Source organism: Podarcis pityusensis (genome assembly GCF_964106645.2).
Source record: "Podarcis pityusensis genome assembly, chromosome: 3".
NCBI lineage: Eukaryota > Metazoa > Chordata > Lepidosauria > Squamata > Lacertidae > Podarcis > Podarcis pityusensis.
The window spans coordinates 116,169,191-116,190,033 of record NC_138026.1 but is presented as its reverse complement, the minus strand read 5'-3'; the positions used below and the strand labels follow the sequence as shown (position 1 = coordinate 116,190,033).

The 20,843-nt window shown below is 44.6% G+C and overlaps 1 long non-coding RNA gene across 1 annotated transcript; it reads right to left on the bottom strand.

The window, feature by feature from the left end:
- Window positions 1-4,511: 4,511 nt before the first annotated feature.
- LOC308472545 lies at window positions 4,512-6,817 on the bottom strand. The gene is made up of 3 exons (XR_013983572.1): window positions 6,737-6,817; window positions 5,640-5,763; window positions 4,512-4,685 (listed from the first exon to the last, which is right to left on the bottom strand). It is a non-coding gene; the product is annotated as an uncharacterized lncRNA (long non-coding RNA).
- Between the last annotated feature and the right edge of the window lie 14,026 nt (window positions 6,818-20,843).

The window sequence follows — 20,843 nt, the reverse complement described above, 5'->3', positions numbered from 1 at the left end:
TCTGGACCATAAGCCTTGGGTAGTGATTCCTGAGTGTTCTGTCTGCTGCTCAGCCTGTACTGTTAGCTGGATGAATAATTAAGCTCCTCTGCATCCATGCATATTTTTGGTAGAAGGTTGGAAGGAGGTCATTTCTACTGCAAGCAGAGTGTAATAAAGAATGGTCATGTGATTTTCTGCTTGAACTGTAAGAGAATGATATAATCAATGACCTGTTGCTGAAGTGAAGTTATGATGCCACATTATTCTGAAAGCAAAGATTATAATGTGCAGAACTCATGAACCTTGCTTCATGAGAAGCATTAGAGTTGGATTGAAATATTTAGGATTCCAATGGAGTGCATCGGACCAAATGCTATCTGTTCATAGAATCATAAAATCATAGAGTTGGAAGAGACCACAAGGGCCATCGAGTCCAACCCCTGCCAAGCAGGAAACACCATCAGAGCACTCCTGACATATGGTTGTCAAGCCTCTGCTTAAAGACCTCCAAAGAAGGAGACTCCACCACACTCCTTGGCAGCAAATACCACTGTCGAACAGCTCTTACTGTCAGGAAGTTCTTCCTAATGTTTAGGTGGAATCTTCTTTCTTGTAGTTTGGATCCATTGCTCCGGGTCCGCTTCTCTGGAGCAGCAGAAAACAACCTTTCTCCCTCCTCTATGTGACATCCTTTTATATATTTGAACATGGCTATCATATCACCCCTTAACCTCCTCTTCTCCAGGCTAAACATGCCCAGCTCCCTTAGCCTTTCCTCATAAAGCATCGTTTCCAGGCCTTTGACCATTTTGGTGGCCCTCCTCTGGAAACGTTCCAGTTTGTCAGTGTCCTTCTTGCACTGTGGTGCCCAGAACTGGACACAGTACTCCAGGTGAGGTCTGACCAGAGCAGAATACAGTGGCACTATTACTTCCCTTGATCTAGATGCTATACTCCTATTGATTCAGCCCAGAATTGCATTGGCTTTTTTAGCTGCCGCGTCACCCTGTTGGCTCATGTCAAGTTTGTGGTCAACCAAGACTCCTAGATCCTTTTCACATGTATTGCTCTCAAGCCAGGTGTCCCCCATCTTGTATTTGTGCCTCTCATTTTTTTTGCCCAAGTGCAATACTTTACATTTCTCCCTGTTAAAATTCATCTTGTTTGTTTTGGCCCAGTTCTCTAATCTGTCAAGGTCATTTTGAAGTGTGATCCTGTCCTCTGGGGTGTTAGCCACCCCTCCCAGTTTGGTGTCATCTGCAAATTTGATCAGGATGCCCTTGAGTCCATCATCCAAGTTGTTGATAAAGATGTTGAATAAGACCGGGCCCAAGACAGAACCCTGTGGCACCCCACTAGTCACTCTTCTCCAGGATGAAGAGGAACCATTGATGAGCACCCTTTGGGTTCGGTCAGTCAGCCAGTTACAAATCCACTGAGTGGTAGCATAGTCAAGACCACATTTCACCAGCTTCTTTCCAAGAATATCATGGGGCACCTTGTCAAATGCCTTGCTGAAATCAAGGTAGGCTACATCCACTGCATTCCCTTCATCTACCAGGCTTGTAATTCTGTCAAAAAACGAGATCAGGTTAGTCTGACATGACTTATTTTTCAGAAATCCATGCTGACTATTGGTGATCTTCTGCATCAGTGTTGAGAGAAGGCATTGATCCTGTGGAGTGGGATGTCAGAAAGCTAGGAGAGCCAGGCAGCATTGGGTCTACCTTCTACTGAGAAGATGCAGCTGGCGGACATTTGGTAATGAGCTTTTACAGTTTGTCTGCTTGAGGTCTGCCTGGTGACCTGTCCCCTGACATCCCTGGATCCCTCTGCGCCATCCAACCTGGGCCATCCAACTGTTCAACAAAAGACAGTTGAAAATGTTATATCCATGAGTGATCTCAGGGTTTCTAGGGACTAGGTCTTTCAGCAGTCAAATATCAACGTAAACACTGTGAAATGGGTTGGCCACAGTGAGAGCCTCACCAAGGTCTCTTCTGCCAGTTGTAGGATCTGAGATTGAGTTGGACACTCTGGGTGCTTTTCCATATTGTTTATTAAAGATCTTATTAAGTCATTATGTTTTCTGTCATCAAATAGGTTTGTGATATCTTTTTTTGTTTTACCATTCTTCAAATGACGGCACGATTTATTTGAATAGATACAATAGGGGTATGAAAGAGATTGTAGCTCACTCCTGAAGGTAACAATGTTTTAGCACAACCATATTGGGCTCAAACTTTCTTTTTGACACATGAAACATTGCTCATTGAAGACACATTCATTTATTTACTGCTAGTGATTCTTGTTCTCACCACAGGCAGCAAATCCATTTCTCCGTTGGCACGCACATTCTGACAGCAATAAAATCAGGATAGCATTTCGAGACCCCGCAGTAGCCCCCAACGTTATGACACATGACCTGGCCTACTATGTTAGCAAAACCTATTCACAAGATAACAAAAACAGCAAATGGAAGAGGTCTATTCATTCACTTATTATTTTCTTTATTACATCCAAATATCTCAGGGTGGTTCACAATATGAAATACGACCAAATACCTAAAACTAAGCCACTATTTCTACCTCTACTACAACTGCCAAAGGTGTTTTTTGTATACAGTGCCCTAGACTGGTGGGCAGGGGGGCACACACAACATTCCATGAGTGGCTGGGGCAACCCAGCCAGATGAGTGAAGTATAAATAATAACATTATTGATATTATTGTTAAAAAATAAAATACTACTAATAAATAAAAATAGAATAAAATAAAATTTAATAAAATTATTTTTTATTTATACCCCTCAAATTTGGGTGGGTTGCCCCAGCCACTTGGGACACTTATAAAATAGGAAAAAAAATTAAACATTAAAAACTTCCCAATACAGAGCTGCTTCAGATGTCTTCTAAAAGTTCTGTAGTTCTTTATATCCTTTACATCTGATGGGAAGGCATTCCAAAAGAAGAGTTACACTAACCCTAACCAGAGACACCCTCTGCCTGTTTACAAAACCTTCTCCCTCACCACAACCTTGGCCATGTGCAGCGTGAGAGAGGGGACCCCTTCCCAGCTTGGTATATCTTTTCTTCGGGGTAGGGGTGGGAGATTCAACATCTATCACAGAGATTGCCCTCTCTCGGGCCACCGCAACTGAAACTTCCAATGGAGTCCAAATATCAAGAGGGCCCCATCTGTTGATCTTAACAACCAATAAGGTTTGTGAGGAAGGAGACAATATTCCAAATGATTGGGGCCTTGGTCATTTAAGATTTAAACACTGCTGTGAGCACTTTGACTGGGACTAGGAAACACCTCAGTTTAAGAACGGTTTTGGTTCAAGAATGGACTTCTGGAACAGATTAAGTTTCTAAACTGAGGTACCACTGTACATTACTTCTGGTAAATGAGACAACTTAGCCGCTAGAGGGCCATGAAAAATTGTGTCCTGGGTTTTTCACTCATCTACCCATGTACTACCTGAAACCCATGGGGCACATTGGTTGCCAGATGTAAAATATATTGGCATTAATTTTAGCTCTCCTTCCCCCTAAGATGGCTATTTGACAGTCTGACCCACCTTATCTCTATTATTGCCAAGAGAATAAACATTTTACCTAACCGGAGCAGGTTTAGACTCCCTAATTGTAGAGGTACAGTCCTAGCAGTCCTCCATCTTTTCAACCTACTAAGGATCTTTAAAATAGTCTTTCAAAGATTCCCCTGTGGGGACAATGGTCCTGGTGGCCAACATCAAAAGTGGGTGGAGCAAAACCAAAGTGGGTGGGTACACCTCCTCCTCCTTTTCCTCTCTTGACCAATCTGTCAAGTTTTGCAACTGGCAGCCCATTCTCTGGGAGATGCTGAGAATCAGTTATTTGATTCAGTGTAGCTGCCCTTTCAACTAAGTAGGCTTTTTTGTTTCTTTTCTTTACATTTTATTTATCTTTTCACATAACATGTACGATGGAACGGATGATCATTTTCAATGACAATATTAACTTTTTTTTTAATTTTGGGCCGAGAGGGTGTTGGTTTGGGTGGCTTAGGCTTCCCAGGAGGCCTCTTGGTGGGTCTTGGTGGCTTTCCGATGGGTCCATGAGGGTTGGCCGGTTGAATAATAAGTTTGCTGTTATTTCATTCTGCAACTCTCTATTACTTAGGGACACATACCTGTGGTGGCCAATAGCTTGCCTTGGGTGAGGACAATATCAAACGTGGGTGGAGCAAAACCCAAGTGGGTGGGTCCACCTCGTCCTCCGTTTCTCTCTTCTTTTTACCTTTTCTCTCTCTCATACACACACACAGAAACATTCAACCAAATTTATCAAACACAAACACCACACATCACCCACCTTTACACATGATGAAAGAGCTACTAAAACAATGTGTCATGTTTTGCAACTGGCAGCCCATTATCTGGGAGATGCTGAGAATCGGTGATTTGATTCAATTAAGTAGCCTTTTTCGTTTGTTTCCTTTTAATTTTATTTATCTTTTCAAATAACATGTATGATGGAGTGATTAATCCTTTTCTGTGACAGGCTGAATTATTATTATTTTCTATTAAGGGGAAGTCTCGGACCAGTAGGGTCCTGGTTTGATTATCTGATGCTTCTTGGCGGGTGTACGATGTCTCTTGCCGGGTCTTTGTGACTTTCCGATGGGTCCATGAGTTTTGGCTTGTAGAATCAAGTCACGTCTGTCAGAGAGAGACAATTTGGTATATGAGTTTGCTGTTATTTCATTCTGCAACTCTCTACTACTTAGGCTTTTCTTTTTCTTTGATACTCATTTTTTCCCGGTGTCTTCTTTTAGCATGTAACAAAATTCAGTAAGAATTGGGAGGAGACAGGGATTTGGGCAAATTCCCTGCAATAAAAGAACATTGTGAAGCAGCACATACCACTGCTACATCAGTGTTGAGAGAAGGCATTGATCCTGTGGAGTGGGATGTCAGAAAGGAAGGAGAGGCAGGCAGCATTGGGTCTACCTTCTACTGGGAAGATGCAGCTGGTGGACATATGGTAATGGTGCTTTTACACTTTGTCAGCTTGAAGTCTGCCCGATACCTGCCTGGTGACCTGTCCCCTGACATCCCTGGATCCCTCTGGGTCATCCAACCTGATTCATGGATTTCTCAACCCAAGCTCAGCCTGAATCCCTCTCAATGGACCCAACTTGTCTTGGGATTTGGCTGAATCTGGTGCACAGTCCAACGAAAGACACTTAAAAACATCATCTCAATGAGTGATCTCTCGGTTGCTAGGGACTAGGTCTTTCAGCAGTCAAATATCAACGTAAACACTGTGAACTGGGCTGGCCACAGTGACAGCCTCACCAAGGTCTCTTCTGCCAGCTGTAGAATCTGAAATTGAGTTGGACACTATAGGTGCTCTTCCATATTGTTTACTTAAGCATTTATTAAATATTATAATTTTTGTCATCAAATTTTTTACCATTCTTCAAATGACTACACAGTTTATTTGAATAGATGAGTAGTGTTATGAAAGAGATTGTAGTTCACTCCTACAACTTTTTAGCACAACCATTTTGGACTCAACCATTTTGGACTCAAACATTCTTTTTGACACATGAAACATTGCTCAGTTAATGACACATTCATTTATTTAGTGCTTTTGATTTTTGTTCTCACCGCTCGCAGCAAACCCATCTCTCACTACAGATGTCGATGGCCTCAAACCCATCCGGGCACCTCAAGAGGGCACAGTGGCCCCCAAAGGCAGTGCAGAGGATCTGCAGTGATATCATAGCAAAACCTATTCACATGAGAACAAAAACAACAAATGGAACAGGACTATTCATTCATTCATTATTTCCTTTATTACATGCAAAGGTGACAGCGTGGTTCACAATATGAAATAATACAAAATCCCTAATATTAAGCCGCTCTTTCTACCTCTAATGCAACTGCCAATGGTGTTTTCTGTTTACACTGCCCTTGAGTGGGTGGAAGGGGGGAACACAAAACAATTCAAGAGTGGCTGGGGCAATCCAGCCAGATGGGTGGGGTATAAATAATAACATTATTGTTATTATTCTTAAAAAAGAAGTTGTTAGTAATAAATAATTATGAAATAAAATAACATTTAATTTAATAATTCTAATTTTATTCTAATTTTATTATTAATACCCCTCCCATCTGGCTGGGTTGCCCCAGATATTTTGTACCATATAAAAACATAATACAACATCAAGCATTAAAAACTTCTTCATACAGTTCTGCCTTCAGATGTCTTCTAAAAGTTCTGTAGTTCTTTATCTCTTTGACATCTGATGGGAAGGCATTCCACAGGGAGGGTTCCACTAACCCTAACCAGAGACACATTCTGCCTGTTCACAAAACCTTCTCCCTCACCACAACCTTGGCCATGTGCAGCGTGAGAGAGGGGACCCCTGCCCAGCTTGGTACATCTTTTCTTCAGGGTGGGGGTGGGAGATTCAACATCTATCACAGAGAATGTCCTCTCTCGGGCCACCACAACCCAAACTTCCAGTGGTGTCCAAATGTCAAGAGGGCCCCATCTGTTGATCTTAACAACCAATAAGGTCTCTTTGGAATGAGGCAATATTCTAAATGATTGGGGCCAAGGTCATTTAAGACTTTAAACACTGTTGTGAGCACTTTAAATTGGACCTAGAAATGAACTGGCAATCAACGGTACACAATACTTGGTTGTAGTGTAAATCTGGGAGGTTTTCCTTTTATCTAGAGGTGATGAAAGAACTTACTTGGATCTGAAAAGAGCACCAAGACAAGAAAGTACCAGGTCTTCATAGCTATGATAGGTCAAGGTCAGATGTTTGGTGAAGCAGCTTCTTGTACCTAGGAAGTAGAAACCAAGGGTGAAACAGGAGTTTTTTGGGGGGTTCCTCCATCCTCCTGTGTCCTTTAGGTTGTAGAACTCTGTAAATTGCAAGTTATTGAGCTATTCAATCCATCAGAGTGGGCTTATTTATTTTCAAGAAATCAAGATTATCCCCACAAATTTCTCTTTCTGCTAAAAATGCAGGCGAACCTTGCATATTATATGAATGGCTGCACATTAGGAATATGCATATAATCCTTTGTAGATGGGAGCAGACTCACCTGCCCCAACACAGCAAATACTGGCTGCCATTGTATTCCCACAAGGCAAGAGAGTGCCTTGGGTGAATGTGCTATGCTTCATCATTCAAAGGTTGGTGGGAGGGGCAGGAGAATTTGTGGAGACATCTTTGTAGCTTCCATCCAGTTCTGAACTTATTGCTCTGGACCAGAAGCCTTGGATAGTGATTCCTGAGTGTTCTGTCTGCTGCTCAGCCTGTACTGTTATTTGGCTAAATAATTAAGGTCCTCTGCATCCATGCATATTTTTGGTAGGAGGGAGGAGGGAGGCCATTTCTACTGCAAGCATAGAAAAGTAAAGAAAGGTTGTGTGATTTTCTGCTTGAACTATAAGAGAATTATGTAATCAATGATCTGTTACTGAAGTGAAGTTATGATGCCACATTATTCTGAAAGCAAAGATTATAATGTGCAGAACTCATGAACTTTGCTTCATGAGAAGCATGAGAGTTAGATTGAAATTATTAGGATTTTAATGGAGTGCATCGGAGCAAATGCTATCTGTTCTTTGAATTGTTTTTAAAAGGGCTCTTTGTTTTTATAATATAGCTTTTCCCCTGTGTACAGATCATTCCTATCCAGGAATCAATTGAGTTTTAACTCTCTTAGAATTCATAGAATCATAAAATTGTCCAGTTGGAAGGGATCCCCAAGAGACATTTAGTCCAATCACCTGCAATGCCAGAATCTCAATTTTCATTTCTATGCCAATTCATATTTTAAAAAATAAAAAAATCTCAGTGTATATATAGACTGGGAATTGACCCATTTTTAGAGCTATGTTAAAGGTGGGTAACGTTTAGCCCTGCAGAGATTGCTGGGCTCCAATTCCCATCATCCCACTCCTTTGGCTTTGATGACTGGAGTTGATCAGTGCTGGTGTCCAACAATATTTGGAGGTCCATAGGTTCCTCACTCCTAACTTAGACAACTAGCCAACCCACTACACCTAACTCATTTTGAGCTGGTGAACTGACATGGCCATTTCTGTGTTTTCATTGGGTAGAGGAAGAATTGTGAATCGTTTCTTGGGAATGGGAAATTTTCTTTCTATAATAACTATTTTCCTTCTGCAATAAATTAAAAAAATTCTCAAGAGTGGCTGCAGGAATAGTGCATCTTTGTCTCTTACCCCTTTAACTGTATCTAACAGTGGGGTGGGGCTCTGGGGACAGTTCCTGCTGCCCAGAGCTTCCTTTTTAGACTGCCCCTTAGAAAGATGCTAGCACTATAGCAATAGCACCATTCACTGGGTGTTTGGGATGAATCATACATTAATTAGTGCTTTTTCCAACATCTAAACATAAAGGGGTAAATGTGTCATTAGCAAAGCATGAGTGAGTTCAAAACAAAAGAAGTAAAACCTTCTTCTTCCCTAAAGCAGAATGTCTGTACATAAGAAAAGGCTGCTTAAATGGCTCTTCTATTCCAGCATGCTGTTCTCACAATGGCTGCCCAGATGCCCATGGGAAATCTTCAAGCAGGGCATAACTGTCCACCCAACAACTGGTACTCAAAGGAATACTGAACATATCTATAGTACTGAACAAAGATCACTGGCATGGTGTCCCCAAACCATACATCCCCCACCAAGCCTCTTGAAAGTCTACCATTAAAAAGTGGAGAAAGCTCTCCAGATCTTACCAACTCATTCACCTGTTTGCCTGCAAGTCCCAGTCCTCACTAGAAATGATCTGCTCGGCATATCAGCAAAAAGTGCACTATGTTTTTCCTTATATGCACATCATAGGTTTTATTTCCCTCAGCACCTGTTATGCCTGGGGCCAAAATCACCAGGTGAATATTCCCCTACAGTTCTGGGATTCTGTTGGTCATTTGGCAAGAGGCTTTACTAAGTGAGCCTAGAATTCTCCAATGTTGACTCCAGTTATATTTTGTATGCCATGTAAAGCAAGAATGATGGTGCTTTTCAGAAGGTAGGTCCTAATAAACACTAAACTTCACGGTCATGTGTTGTTTCCAGATATTGCCAGACTAAGCTAGTTTCAACTTTTCTTTTTCCATTTCTAGTGGCTACACATCAGCTTTCTCCCAACACTTTCTAGCAAAAGCAGATATTATTTTCTGGTCTTTCAGGAGGTGAAGAGGGCAGATGGCATACATGAAAATGGCGTCACTGAACCTAGAGTTGATGATTCCTCAAACAGAGGTGAGATGTCTTGCCATCACCTGGTGCCTCTGAAAAGTCTGGTGATCAGAAATTAATATGCATAAATACAAGGAAAAAAGTGAGCCATCCAGCTCATATCCCACAGCATCCCCTCCCTATGTGTTCTGGTTTTCTTGTCTCGAGTTGGCAACTGTTATCACTATTTCCATCCTGAAAAGTCCACCTACGATTGATCCCTGCCCTTCATCCCACTACCTTTCCCCTTCTCTTCTGACTTCCATTTAATTCCCTCCTTCGTCATAGAGTGTGGTGGCAAACAGGCCTGAAATGTACAAGGGCCAGCTCAGATGCAGCAGATCACTTAGGAATACTGAAGCTATGGAATTTATCCTATTCATGATTACCACTAGCTGGTTTTGTTTGTTTTTTTTAAAAAAAATTAGACAAAAGGCCTGTATAGTTAAAGCTATGGTTTTCCCAGTAGTGATGTATGGAAGTGAGAGCTGGACCATACAGAAGGGTGATCGCCGAAGAATTGATGCTTTTGAATTATGGAGCTGGAGGAGACTCTTGAGAGTCCAATGGACTGCAAGAAGATCAAACCTATCCATTCTTAAGGAAATCAGCCCTGAGTGCTCACTGGAAGGACAGATCCTGAAGCTGAGACTCCAATACTTTGGCCACCTCATGAGAAGAGAAGACTCCCTGGAAAAGACCCTGATGTTGGGAAAGATGGAGGGCACAAGGAGAAGGGCATGACAGAGGACGAGATGGTTGGACAGTGTTCTCGAAGCTACCAGCATGAGTTTGACCAAACTGCGGGAGGCAGCGGAAGACAGGAGTGCCTGGCGTGCTCTGGTCCATGGGGTCACAGAGAGTCAGACATGACTAAACGACTAAACAACAACAATGATATATTGAGACTCATGGCATGCATTTTTGTGATAACAGATTACACGACTCTTGAGAGTCAACACCATGCCAATTCCTAGAATTGCTTCCATAGTCATCATGGTACAGGATGAGCCATAAAAGGAGATCACGGTATTCAACATGTGCCTTATCGTTTTTATCCAGGTAACGAAGAGTGTTGTTAGATTCTAATTTGCTGAATGTTCTCTTACGTGTTATGATGTAAAAAATCCTAATATTTGCTACGCCCTGCGTTCAGGGCTCAGACTTTGGGAAATTATTTCTCTGAGTCAGCTTGCTAGCAAATACTTTAGAATAAATTTTCTGAGCTTCTCCATTGCTGTGTAGTGTCTTACTTTCATTCTGAAGGATTTGCAACAATATGGAGGCTCAGTGCTTACCAGCCACGATGGTTGCATTTAGCCTCTTGTCAGAGATGGTTTGGAAACTTCAGCTGGTGCAGAATTCAGTGGCTAGGTTGCTCACCAGGGGAAGACAGTTTGAGCATATCACACCGATCCTGGTCTGACTGCACTGGCTGCCAATTATTTTCTGGGCCAAATTCAAAGTGCTGGTTTCAACTTATAAAGCCTTTAATGGCTCAGGACCACAATAATTCAAGGACTGCCTCTTTCAATAGGAACCTACCCAGACCCTGAGATGATCGTCTGAGGTCTTTATTTGTGTGCCTCCCCCATGAGAGGTCCAGAGAGTGGCAGCATGAGAAGGGGCCTTCTCTGCAGTGCCTCCTCATTTGTGGAATGCTCTCCCCAGGGAAGTCTGCCTGGCACCTTCATTATACACCTTTAGGCCCCAGACAGAAATGTTCCTCTTTAACCAGATCTTTGGTTGATTGACATCCAATGCCCTTTTATAATGTGTTGGGGAGCAGGGGATTATTTGGTTGTTTTTTTGTTTTTATTATGTAAAACTGGGATAGAAATTTCCATTTATCAGAAGTAATGTACAGTATTTAGCATTAACTCTGGAAGTGCATGCTTGATTCTGACTAAACTAAACCTCCTAGAGCAAAATACACATAGGAGGTTTAGTAAACGCTAAATGCATTACTTCTAGTAAATGAGGCCCCTAAGCTGCTCGAGGGCCATGCAGATTTGTGTCCTGGGTTTTTCACACTCATCTACCCATGCACTATCTGAAAGCCAAAGGACACATTGGTTACCAGTTGTGCTATATATTGGCATTAATTCTAGCTCTCCTTCCCCACTACAGGGTTATTTGACAGTCTGATCCACCTTCTCTCTAATATTGCCTAGACAATAAACATTTTACCTTACAGGAGCAGGTTTAGACTCCCTAAAGATTGAGGTGCAGTCCTAGCCATCCTCCACCATTTTAACCTCCTAAGGATTTTTAAAATAGTCTTTCAAAGATTCCCCTGTGGGGAAAATTGTCATGGTAGCCAACATCAAAAGTGGGTGGAGCAAAACCAAAGTGGGTGGGTACACCTCCTGCTCCTTTTCCTCTCTTCTTTCTCCCCTTCCCCTTTCTCTCTCTCTCTCTCTCTCTCTCACACACACACACACACACAGAAACATTCACTAAATTTATCAAACACAAACACCACACATCATCCACCTTCACACATTATCAAAGAGCTGCTAAACCAATCTGTCATGTTTTGCAACTGGCAGCCCATTCTCTGGGAGATGCTGAGAATCAGTGATTTGATTCAACCAAGTAGGCTTTTTTGTTTGTTTGTTTGTTTTATTTATCTTTTCAAATAGCATGTACCATCGGACTTACTGATCTTTTTCAATGGCAAGCTGAATTATTTTTTTCTATAAAAAGGGAGTCCCAGAGAAATAGGGTTTTGGTTTCGGTGGCTTAGGATTACCGGGGAGGTTTGTGAAGCTGTACGAAGCCTCTTTGTGGGTTTTAAAGGCTTTCCGATGGGTCCATGAGCTTGGGCCACCTGAATCATCTCACGCCTGTCAGAGAAAGACAATTTGGTATATTAGTTTGCTGTTATTACATTTTGCAACTCTCTGCTACTTATGCCTTTCTTTTTCTTCATCACTTACTCATTTTTTTCAGTGTCTTGTTCTAGTATGTAACAAAAATACAATGAAAATTAGGGGGCAGAAAGGCACTTTCAAAGCACCACAAGATGGTTCAGAGATTTTGATTTATTTATTTTTTAAGAAAAGCTTTTCTCCCAAAATTTGGGCTCATTCCCTGCTATAAAAGAGCATTAAGAAGCAACATGTGCCTCTGCTTCTTAATGTTGAGAAGGCATTGATCCTGTGGAGTGGGATGTCAGAAAGGAAGGAGAGCCAAGCAGCATTGGGTCTACCTTCTACTGAGAAGATGCAGCTGGTGGACATATGGTAATGGCGCTTTTACACTTTGTCTGCTTGATGTCTACACCATACCTGCCTGGTGACCTGTCCCCTGAAATCCCTAGATCCCTCTGGGCCATCTAACCTAATTCATGGATTCCTCAGTGCACGCTCAACTGGAATCCCTCTCAATAGACCCAATTTGGGATTTGGCCGAATCTGGTGCACAGTCCAACAAAAGACACTTAAAAGCATTATCTCAATGAGTGATCTCAGGGTTTCTAGGGACTAGGTCTTTCAACAGTCAAATATCTACATAAATACTGTGAACAGGGCTGGCCACAGTAACAGCCTCACCAAGGTCTCCCCTGCCAGTTGTAGGATCTGAAATTGAGTTGGACACTGTGATGGGACGATGAGCTGCTTGTGTGTAAAATCCTAGTCCCTCAGAGTTTGGTCAAGTTTGCAAACCTCTGTCTGTAACGGAGCCCCTTAAACATGGCTCCGTCAGTCGCTGGCAGATTCCGACAGTGGTTGCTTTCGGAATCGCTTCCAACATAAAAGCTCCTTAACGGAAACACGTCTTCTGGACTCTCTGCGTGACAGTTTCCGGCGAGGAGTGGGTGTCCCTACAGGAGGTCCTGAAACCTCCCCACTGTTTTCGCTGGAAGTGTCTCTGAGCCATCCCTCCAGCTCCCTTTCCCTCAGCTCAGCTCCTCTCCCCCTACTGGTTCCCTCTTCAGCTGCTGAGTCTCTCCCAACCTGTGTGAGCCCTTTCACTTCCCTTCCTTCCGATGGCAGTTCCCTGACATCCACCTCCCCTCCAGGGCCCCCTTCATCCCCTCTCGCCCCCTCCTCTACGGGCGGTGAGGAGGCAAAACCCCGGAATGAACTTCCTTCATCTTCCGATGTCCCGAACACTTCTCTCCACCTGTTGCGGTTCCTGGTCTCGAAGTACTCCTCCTCCTCAGAGTCCATCTCCCCTTCCCCTTCCGATTCCGAGAATCCTTCCAACTCCTCCTCCTCATCGGTGGTCCCAAAGTATTCCCTCCGGAACCTCTCCACAGGCTGAGGTTTCCTTGGGAACCTTTGATGGAACGTTTCTATCAATACCTCGTCATTGATATCTTCTGCCATTACCCAAGTGTTTTCTGACTCCGGTTCTCCTTCCCACGCTACCAAATACTCCACCTGATCCCCCTTCCATCTGGCGTCGAGGATTTCTGCCACATGGCTGCTGCATTCCCTTTCTTCTATGACCGGTCCCCGAGTGGCCATCCCTTCTCGTCCCCCCTCATACGGTGACAGTAACGACCTGTGAAATACTGGGTGCAGTTTCATGTGGTTGGGTAACCGGAGCCTGAAAGCCACTGGGTTGACCTGTTGAATGACCTCAAAGGGACCCAATCTCCTGGGTCTTAATTTCTTACAACCTCCTTTGAACGGCAACCCTTGGGTTGACAGCCACACCCTATCTCCCACCCTTATGGTTTCACCTTCCCTTCGGTTCTTGTCTGCCTGCCTCTTGTATTCTTCCTTCGCCCTTTCTAAGTTGAGTTGGAGCTGACGATGGATTGCTTCCATTTCTTCTACAAAATGCTCGGCTGCCGGGACACCCCATCTCTCCCCTTCTCCCCCTGGGAAAGCCCTGGGATGACACCCATAATTAGCCAAGAAGGGGCTCATCCCTGTGGACACATTCTCGGCATTGTTGTAGGCAAATTCCGCCAGCGCCAACTTTTCTACCCAGTCATTCTCTCTGTCATTGACATAACACCTCAGGTATTGCTGGAGGACCCCGTTTGCTCTTTCCGCCTGCCCGTTGGTTTCAGGGTGCCGGGCAGTCGAAAAGTTGACCTCCACCTGCAGTAAGCTCATGAGCTTCCTCCAGAACCTGGAAGTAAATTGTTTTCCTCGGTCTGAGACCACCCTCAATGGCACCCCGTGCAACCTAAAAATGTGTTCTACAAATAACTTCGCTGTCTCTTCCGCCGTGACTGCATGCGAGCAGGCTACAAAGTGGCACATCTTTGTTAGTAGGTCTACCACCACCATGATGGCTGTTTTCCCCTTGGACTTCGGCAGATCAGTCATAAAATCTATCGACACTGCCTCCCAAGGTCGTTCTGGGGTTGGTAAGGGTTCTAATAGCCCCGCCGGTGCCCGCCTCTCCCCTTTGGCTCGCTGGCATTGCTCACACCCTCTTACATACTCCCGTACATCTTCCCTCACCTTAGGCCACCAAAATTCCCTGGTGACCAACCACATGGTTTTGTGTTGTCCAAAATGCCCCGCCGTGGGGCTGTCGTGCAACTGCTTGAGTACCCTCCCCCTTAAGTCTCCTTCAGGGATATACAGTGCCCCTTTGTAATACAAAGCTCCATTTCTTTCCTCGAAACCCCCTGGTTCCTCTCCCTCACCCCTAAGACCTCTGAGCTTATTCTGGGCGTATTCATCATTCTCTGTTTCCTCTACCAGTTCTCTTTGTCCCACCAATGCCGCCCCACACACCCAGCGGTCCTCTGGAATGACATGTCTCTCTTCGGGTGCTCCCTCCCCCTCCAAATATTCAGGTTTGCGTGAGAGAGCGTCCGCCCTAATGTTCTCTGGGCCTGGCACGTAACAAATCTCAAAGTTAAATTTGGAGAACTCCTGGGCCCATCTCACTTGCCGTTGGTTGAGCACTCGTGCCGTCCTCCAATACTCTAGGTTCTTGTGGTCAGTGCACACTTGCACCTTATGTTGTGCGCCAATTAGCAGGTGCCTCCATCTCCGGAACGCCTCATGAATGGCTAGTAGTTCTCGGTCATACACCGTGTAGTTCCTCTCGGATTTGTTCAGCTTTCGCGAAAAAAAGGCACACGGTCTCCACTCTGACTCCTCCTTCCCTGGCTGCAGAAGCACCGCCCCAATAGCTCTGTCTGATGCGTCAGTTTCCACTCTCATCGGTTTTTGTAAATCCACATGCAGGAGTTGTTGTTCCGAGGCGAAGGCCCTTTTTAGTTCCTCAAATGCTCGCTCCGCCTCCTCAGTCCAAACGAACTTCTTCTTACTGCTGAGACAGTCCGTAATGGGCGCCGTCAGGTGGGCAAAGTTTCGGATGAACTTACGATAGAAGTTCCCAAATCCTAGGAACCTCTGCACATCCTTCCTTGTTTTGGGTGTTTTCCATTCCAGCACCGCCTGGACCTTGCCGGGATCCATGGCCAATCCCTTGTCTGACAGGCGATACCCCAGGAATTCCACCTCCTTGGTATGAAACTGACACTTCTCCAGTTTCACCCACAGCTGGTTGGCTTGCAGCCTGCTCAACACTTCTCTGACGTCTCTCACATGCTGCTCCTCATTCTCAGAATACACCAACACGTCGTCTAAGAAGGCCACACAATTCTTGTAAAGCAAAGGCCCCAGGACGTGGTTCATAAACGATTGAAAGCACGCGGAGCCTCCTTGTAGGCCGAAGGGCATAACTAAATATTCAAATGCCCCCAAAGGGGTGAACATGGTGGTTTTCCATTCATCCCCCTTCCTTATTCGTATCAGGTTGTACGCCCCCCTTAGGTCCAGTTTAGTAAAAATCTTTCCCTTCCTGACCCTTGTCAAAATGTCGTCAATCCTGGGCATAGGGAAAGCCACTGGTTCTGACACTGCATTTAAGGCCCTGAAGTCACACACAAGCCTCGGCTTGTTCGTGTTTTTTTTATCCACAACAAACACTGGGCTGCCCCCCACCGCCCTGGACTCTCTGATGAACCCTCTCTTCAGGTTCTTGTCAATGAACTCTCTTAGCTCCTGCATCTCTCTGTCTGACATGGCGTACAGCTTGCCTACAGGGAGCTGTGCCCCAGGGAGTAAATTGATTTGACAGTCAAAGGGTCTATGCGGGGGTAGTTGGTCAGCTTCCCTTTCGCTGAAGACGTCACGGAGATCTGCGTATTGTCGTGGTACCTTCACGTTCTCCGTTACTTCAGTCCCTGCTAGGGTGGCTTGGGCCCCTTCCAAACCCTTTCCCTCTTTGCAGTGTTCTAAGCAATGTGCTGAACCAAAAGAAACCACTCTCTGATGCCAGCCCACCAGCGGATCATGTAACGCTAGCCAGCTCATCCCCAATATAATGGGAGCTCCTCCCAAGGTGGCCACATTAAACGCTATCAGTTCGGTGTGCCTTGCCACCTTCATTATCATTGGGACGGTCTGCAAGCTGACTTCTCCTCCCAACAGCTCCCTGCCATCGATCGTGGTCACCTGCAGGGGGTTGCTTAAAGGGATCGTCTGTATCTGGTGTTCAGCTGCAAACTCTTTGCTCATGAAATTGCAGGAGCTGCCTGAGTCCAACAGCGCCTTTATCTTTAGAGGGTGTCCGTTTGGCAGCTCTAGCGCCACTTCTATCACTAGGGCGGGTTTAGGAGGTTCTGGCGTGGGCACTTTCACTGCTCTTTGGCCTGGCTGCTGTGCCCCGACGGTGGCAGCCAGGCGTTGGCTTTTACTTGCTTCGGTATTTCTTCCTCTCTTCCCTCCACAGCTCCTACCATCCCTTGCCATTCCTTCCTCTGGGGGCAGACTCTGGCAAAGTGACCTGGCTGTTGGCAGAGATAGCATTTCCGGGCGCCTTTTCCCTCCTTCTTTCCCCCCTCACTGGGCTTTGAAACTGCGCGCGCGCGCGCTGTTCCGATTTCCATCGGCTCTGCCGGCGGGAAAGTTGGCTCTGGAATGTCTGGAATGCGGAACTCCTTCCAACGTTCCCCCTTCCCTTCCCGCCTCTCCAATGCTCTCGCCTCCTGGCGCGCTCCTATGGTCAGCGCTGATTTGGTCAGCTGGTCCATAGACTCCGCCCTGGGCGCCCGGGAAAGTTCGTCTTTCACAGCCGAAGAAAGCCCTTCTTCAAAGAGCATTTGAATGGGTTCCGCCGATAGATCCCACCCCAATTTATGGATCAACATGGTGAACTCAGTCCAGTACTCACGGACAGATCGGCTCCCCTGTTTGCAAGCCATTAACTGTCTGCGGACCACTCCCTGTTCAATATCGCTGGAAAACATCAGATCCATGGCGCGAAAGAACTTCATCGTGTCCTTTAGGACGTCACTATTCGCTGCCATCAGGGGTCTAACCCAGTCTCTCGCCCCCTTTTCAAGATGCCCAATCACGAAAGCCACTCGTGATTCCTCGTCAGGGAATTCATCAAACTGCAGATTGAGGGCATATTGCATCTCTGTCCGAAAGCCATGATAGTCTTTGGGCTCCCCCCCAAACTTCTGCACCAATCCTGGTACCTTTCTGACGAGCTGGGTGTCTTTCCCCTTTTTGTCTGCATCCTGAGCCCTCCTCTCCTCAAGCCTCGCCGTCTGCAGCGCTAGCTGGACCTCCAACACCCGGTACCTTTCTTCCAGGCTTGGACCCGCTCCAGCTCCTGCTTCTCCGGTTCCGGCTGGGTTGCTCATGATGCCTTCTCCTGCACAAGCTGCTCACGAAGACTGTCGGAATGCTGTGATGGGACGATGAGCTGCTTGTGTGTAAAATCCTAGTCCCTCAGAGTTTGGTCAAGTTTGCAAACCTCTGTCTGTAACGGAGCCCCTTAAACATGGCTCCGTCAGTCGCTGGCAGATTCCGACAGTGGTTGCTTTCGGAATCGCTTCCAACATAAAAGCTCCTTAACGGAAACACGTCTTCTGGACTCTCTGCGTGACAGTTTCCGGCGAGGAGTGGGTGTCCCTACAGGAGGTCCTGAAACCTCCCCACTGTTTTCGCTGGAAGTGTCTCTGAGCCATCCCTCCAGCTCCCTTTCCCTCAGCTCAGCTCCTCTCCCCCTACTGGTTCCCTCTTCAGCTGCTGAGTCTCTCCCAACCTGTGTGAGCCCTTTCACTTCCCTTCCTTCCGATGGCAGTTCCCTGACAGACACTATAGATGCTCTTCCATATTGTTTATTGAAGCACTTATTAAATCATTATGTTTTCTGTCACCAAATAGGTTTGTGAAATCTTTTTTTAAAAAACCATTCTACAAACAACTGCATGATTTATTTGAATTGATACAGTAGTGTAATGAAAGAGATTGTTACTCACTCCTGAAGGTAACAATGTTTTAGCACAACCATTTTGTACTCAAACATTCTTTTTGACACATGAAACATTGCTAATTAAGAATACATTAATTTATATAATGCTTGTGATTCTTGTTCTCACCGAAGGCAGCAAACCGATTCCTCTGATGGGTCACACCTTCCGAGAGCCATAAAATTACCATTGCATTCTGATACGCTGCAGTAGCCCCCAAAGGATTGGCACATGGTCCGGTCTACTATGTTAGCAAAGCCTTTTCACATGGTACCAAAAACAAGAAATGGAACAGGACTATTCATTACTTTATTATTTTCTCTATTACATCCATGGATCTCAGGGTGGTTCACAATATGAAATAAGACCAAATACCTAATACTAAGCCACTATTTCTACCTCTCCTACAACTATACAATGGTGCTTTCTGTATACAGTGCCCTAGTATGGTGGGTAGGGGGGCACACACAACAATTCAAAAGAGTGGCTGAGGTATGAATAATAACATTATTGTTAAAAAAAATACTACTTATAAATAAAAATAGAATATAATAAGATTTAATAATGTTAATTTTATTATTTCTACCCCTCCTAGCCACATTGAACACATACAAAAACATAACAAAACATCAAACATTAAAAGGCATTCTACAGGGAGGGTGCCACTAACCCTAACCAGAGGTACCCTCTGCCTGTTTACAAAACCTTCTCCCACACCTCAACCTTGGCCATATGCATCGTATAACAGGGGTTCTCTCTGCCCAGCTTGGTACATCTTTTCCTTGGGGGGGGGCAGATTCTACATCTATCACAGAGAATGTCCTCTCTCAGGTCCCCACAACCCAAACTTCCAACGGTGTCCAAATGTCAAGAAGGCCCATTTGTTGATCTTAACAACCAATAAGTTCTCTTAGGAAGGAGACAATATTCCAGAGGATGGGGGCCTAGGTCGTTTAAGACTTTAAACACTGTTGTGAGCACTTTGAGTGGGAAGTGGAAACAAACTGGCAATCAATTGTACACAATACTTGGCTGTTGTGTAAATTTGATAGGTTTTCCTTTTATCTAGAGGTGATGAAAGAACTTACTTGGATCTGAAAAGAGCAGCAAGACAAGAAGGTTCCAGGACTTCATAGCTTTGATAGGTCAAGGTCAGATGTTTGGTGAAGCGGCTTCTTGTACCTAGGAAGTAGAAACCAAGGGTGAAACAGGAGTTTTTTGGGGGGTTCCTCCATCCTCCTGTGTCTTTTAGGTGGTAGAACTCTGTAGATTGCAAGTTATTGAGCTATTCAATCCATCAGAGTGGGCTTATTTATTTTCAAGAAATCAAGATTATCCCCACAACCTTGTCTTTCTGCTAAAAATGCAGGTGAACCTTGCATATTATATCAATGGCTGTACACTATAAATATACACACACACCTTTGTAGATGGGAGCAGACTCACCTGCCCCAACACAGAAAATACTGGCTGCCATTGTATTCCCACAAGGCAAGAGAGTGCCTTGGATGAATGTGCTATGCTTCATCATTCAAAGGTTGGTGGGAGGGGCAGGAGAATTTGTGGAGACATCTTTGTAGCTTTCGTGCAGTTCTGAACTTATTGCTCCAGACTTGAAGCCTTGGGTAGTGATTCCTGATTGCTCTTTCTGCTGCTCGGTATGTACGGCTACCTGGCTGAATCATTAAGGTCCTCTGCATGTATGCATATTTTTGGTTGGAGGGAGGCCATTTCTATTGCAAGCAGAGTGTAATAAAGAAAGGTTGTGTGCTTTTCTGCTTGAACTATAAGAGAATGATATAATCAATGATCTGTTACTGAAGTGAAGTTATGATGCCACATTATTCTGAAAGCAAAGATTACAATGTGCAGAACTCATGAACCTTGCTTCATGAGAAGCATTAGAGTTTTATTGAAATATTTAGGATTTCATTGGAGTGCATCGGACCAAATGCTATCTGTTCTTTGATTTGTTTTTAAAAGTGCTCTTTGCTTTTATAATATAGATTTCCCCCTGTGTACAGATCATTCCTATCCAGGAATCAATTGAGTTTAAACTCTCTTGGAATTCATAGAATCATAAAACTGTCCAGTTGGAACTGATACCCAAGAGACATTTAGTTCAATCACCTGCAATGCCAGAATCTCAACTTTCATTTCTATGCCACTTTATATTTTGACAACCCCCCCCCCTCAGTTTTCTTAGTATTTTGAGGGCCACAGGTTCCTCACTCCTTGCTTAGACAACTGGCCAACCCACTACACCTAACTCATTTCAAGCTGATGAAAAGGAAAGGCCATTTCTGTGTTTTCAATGGGGAGATGAAGAATT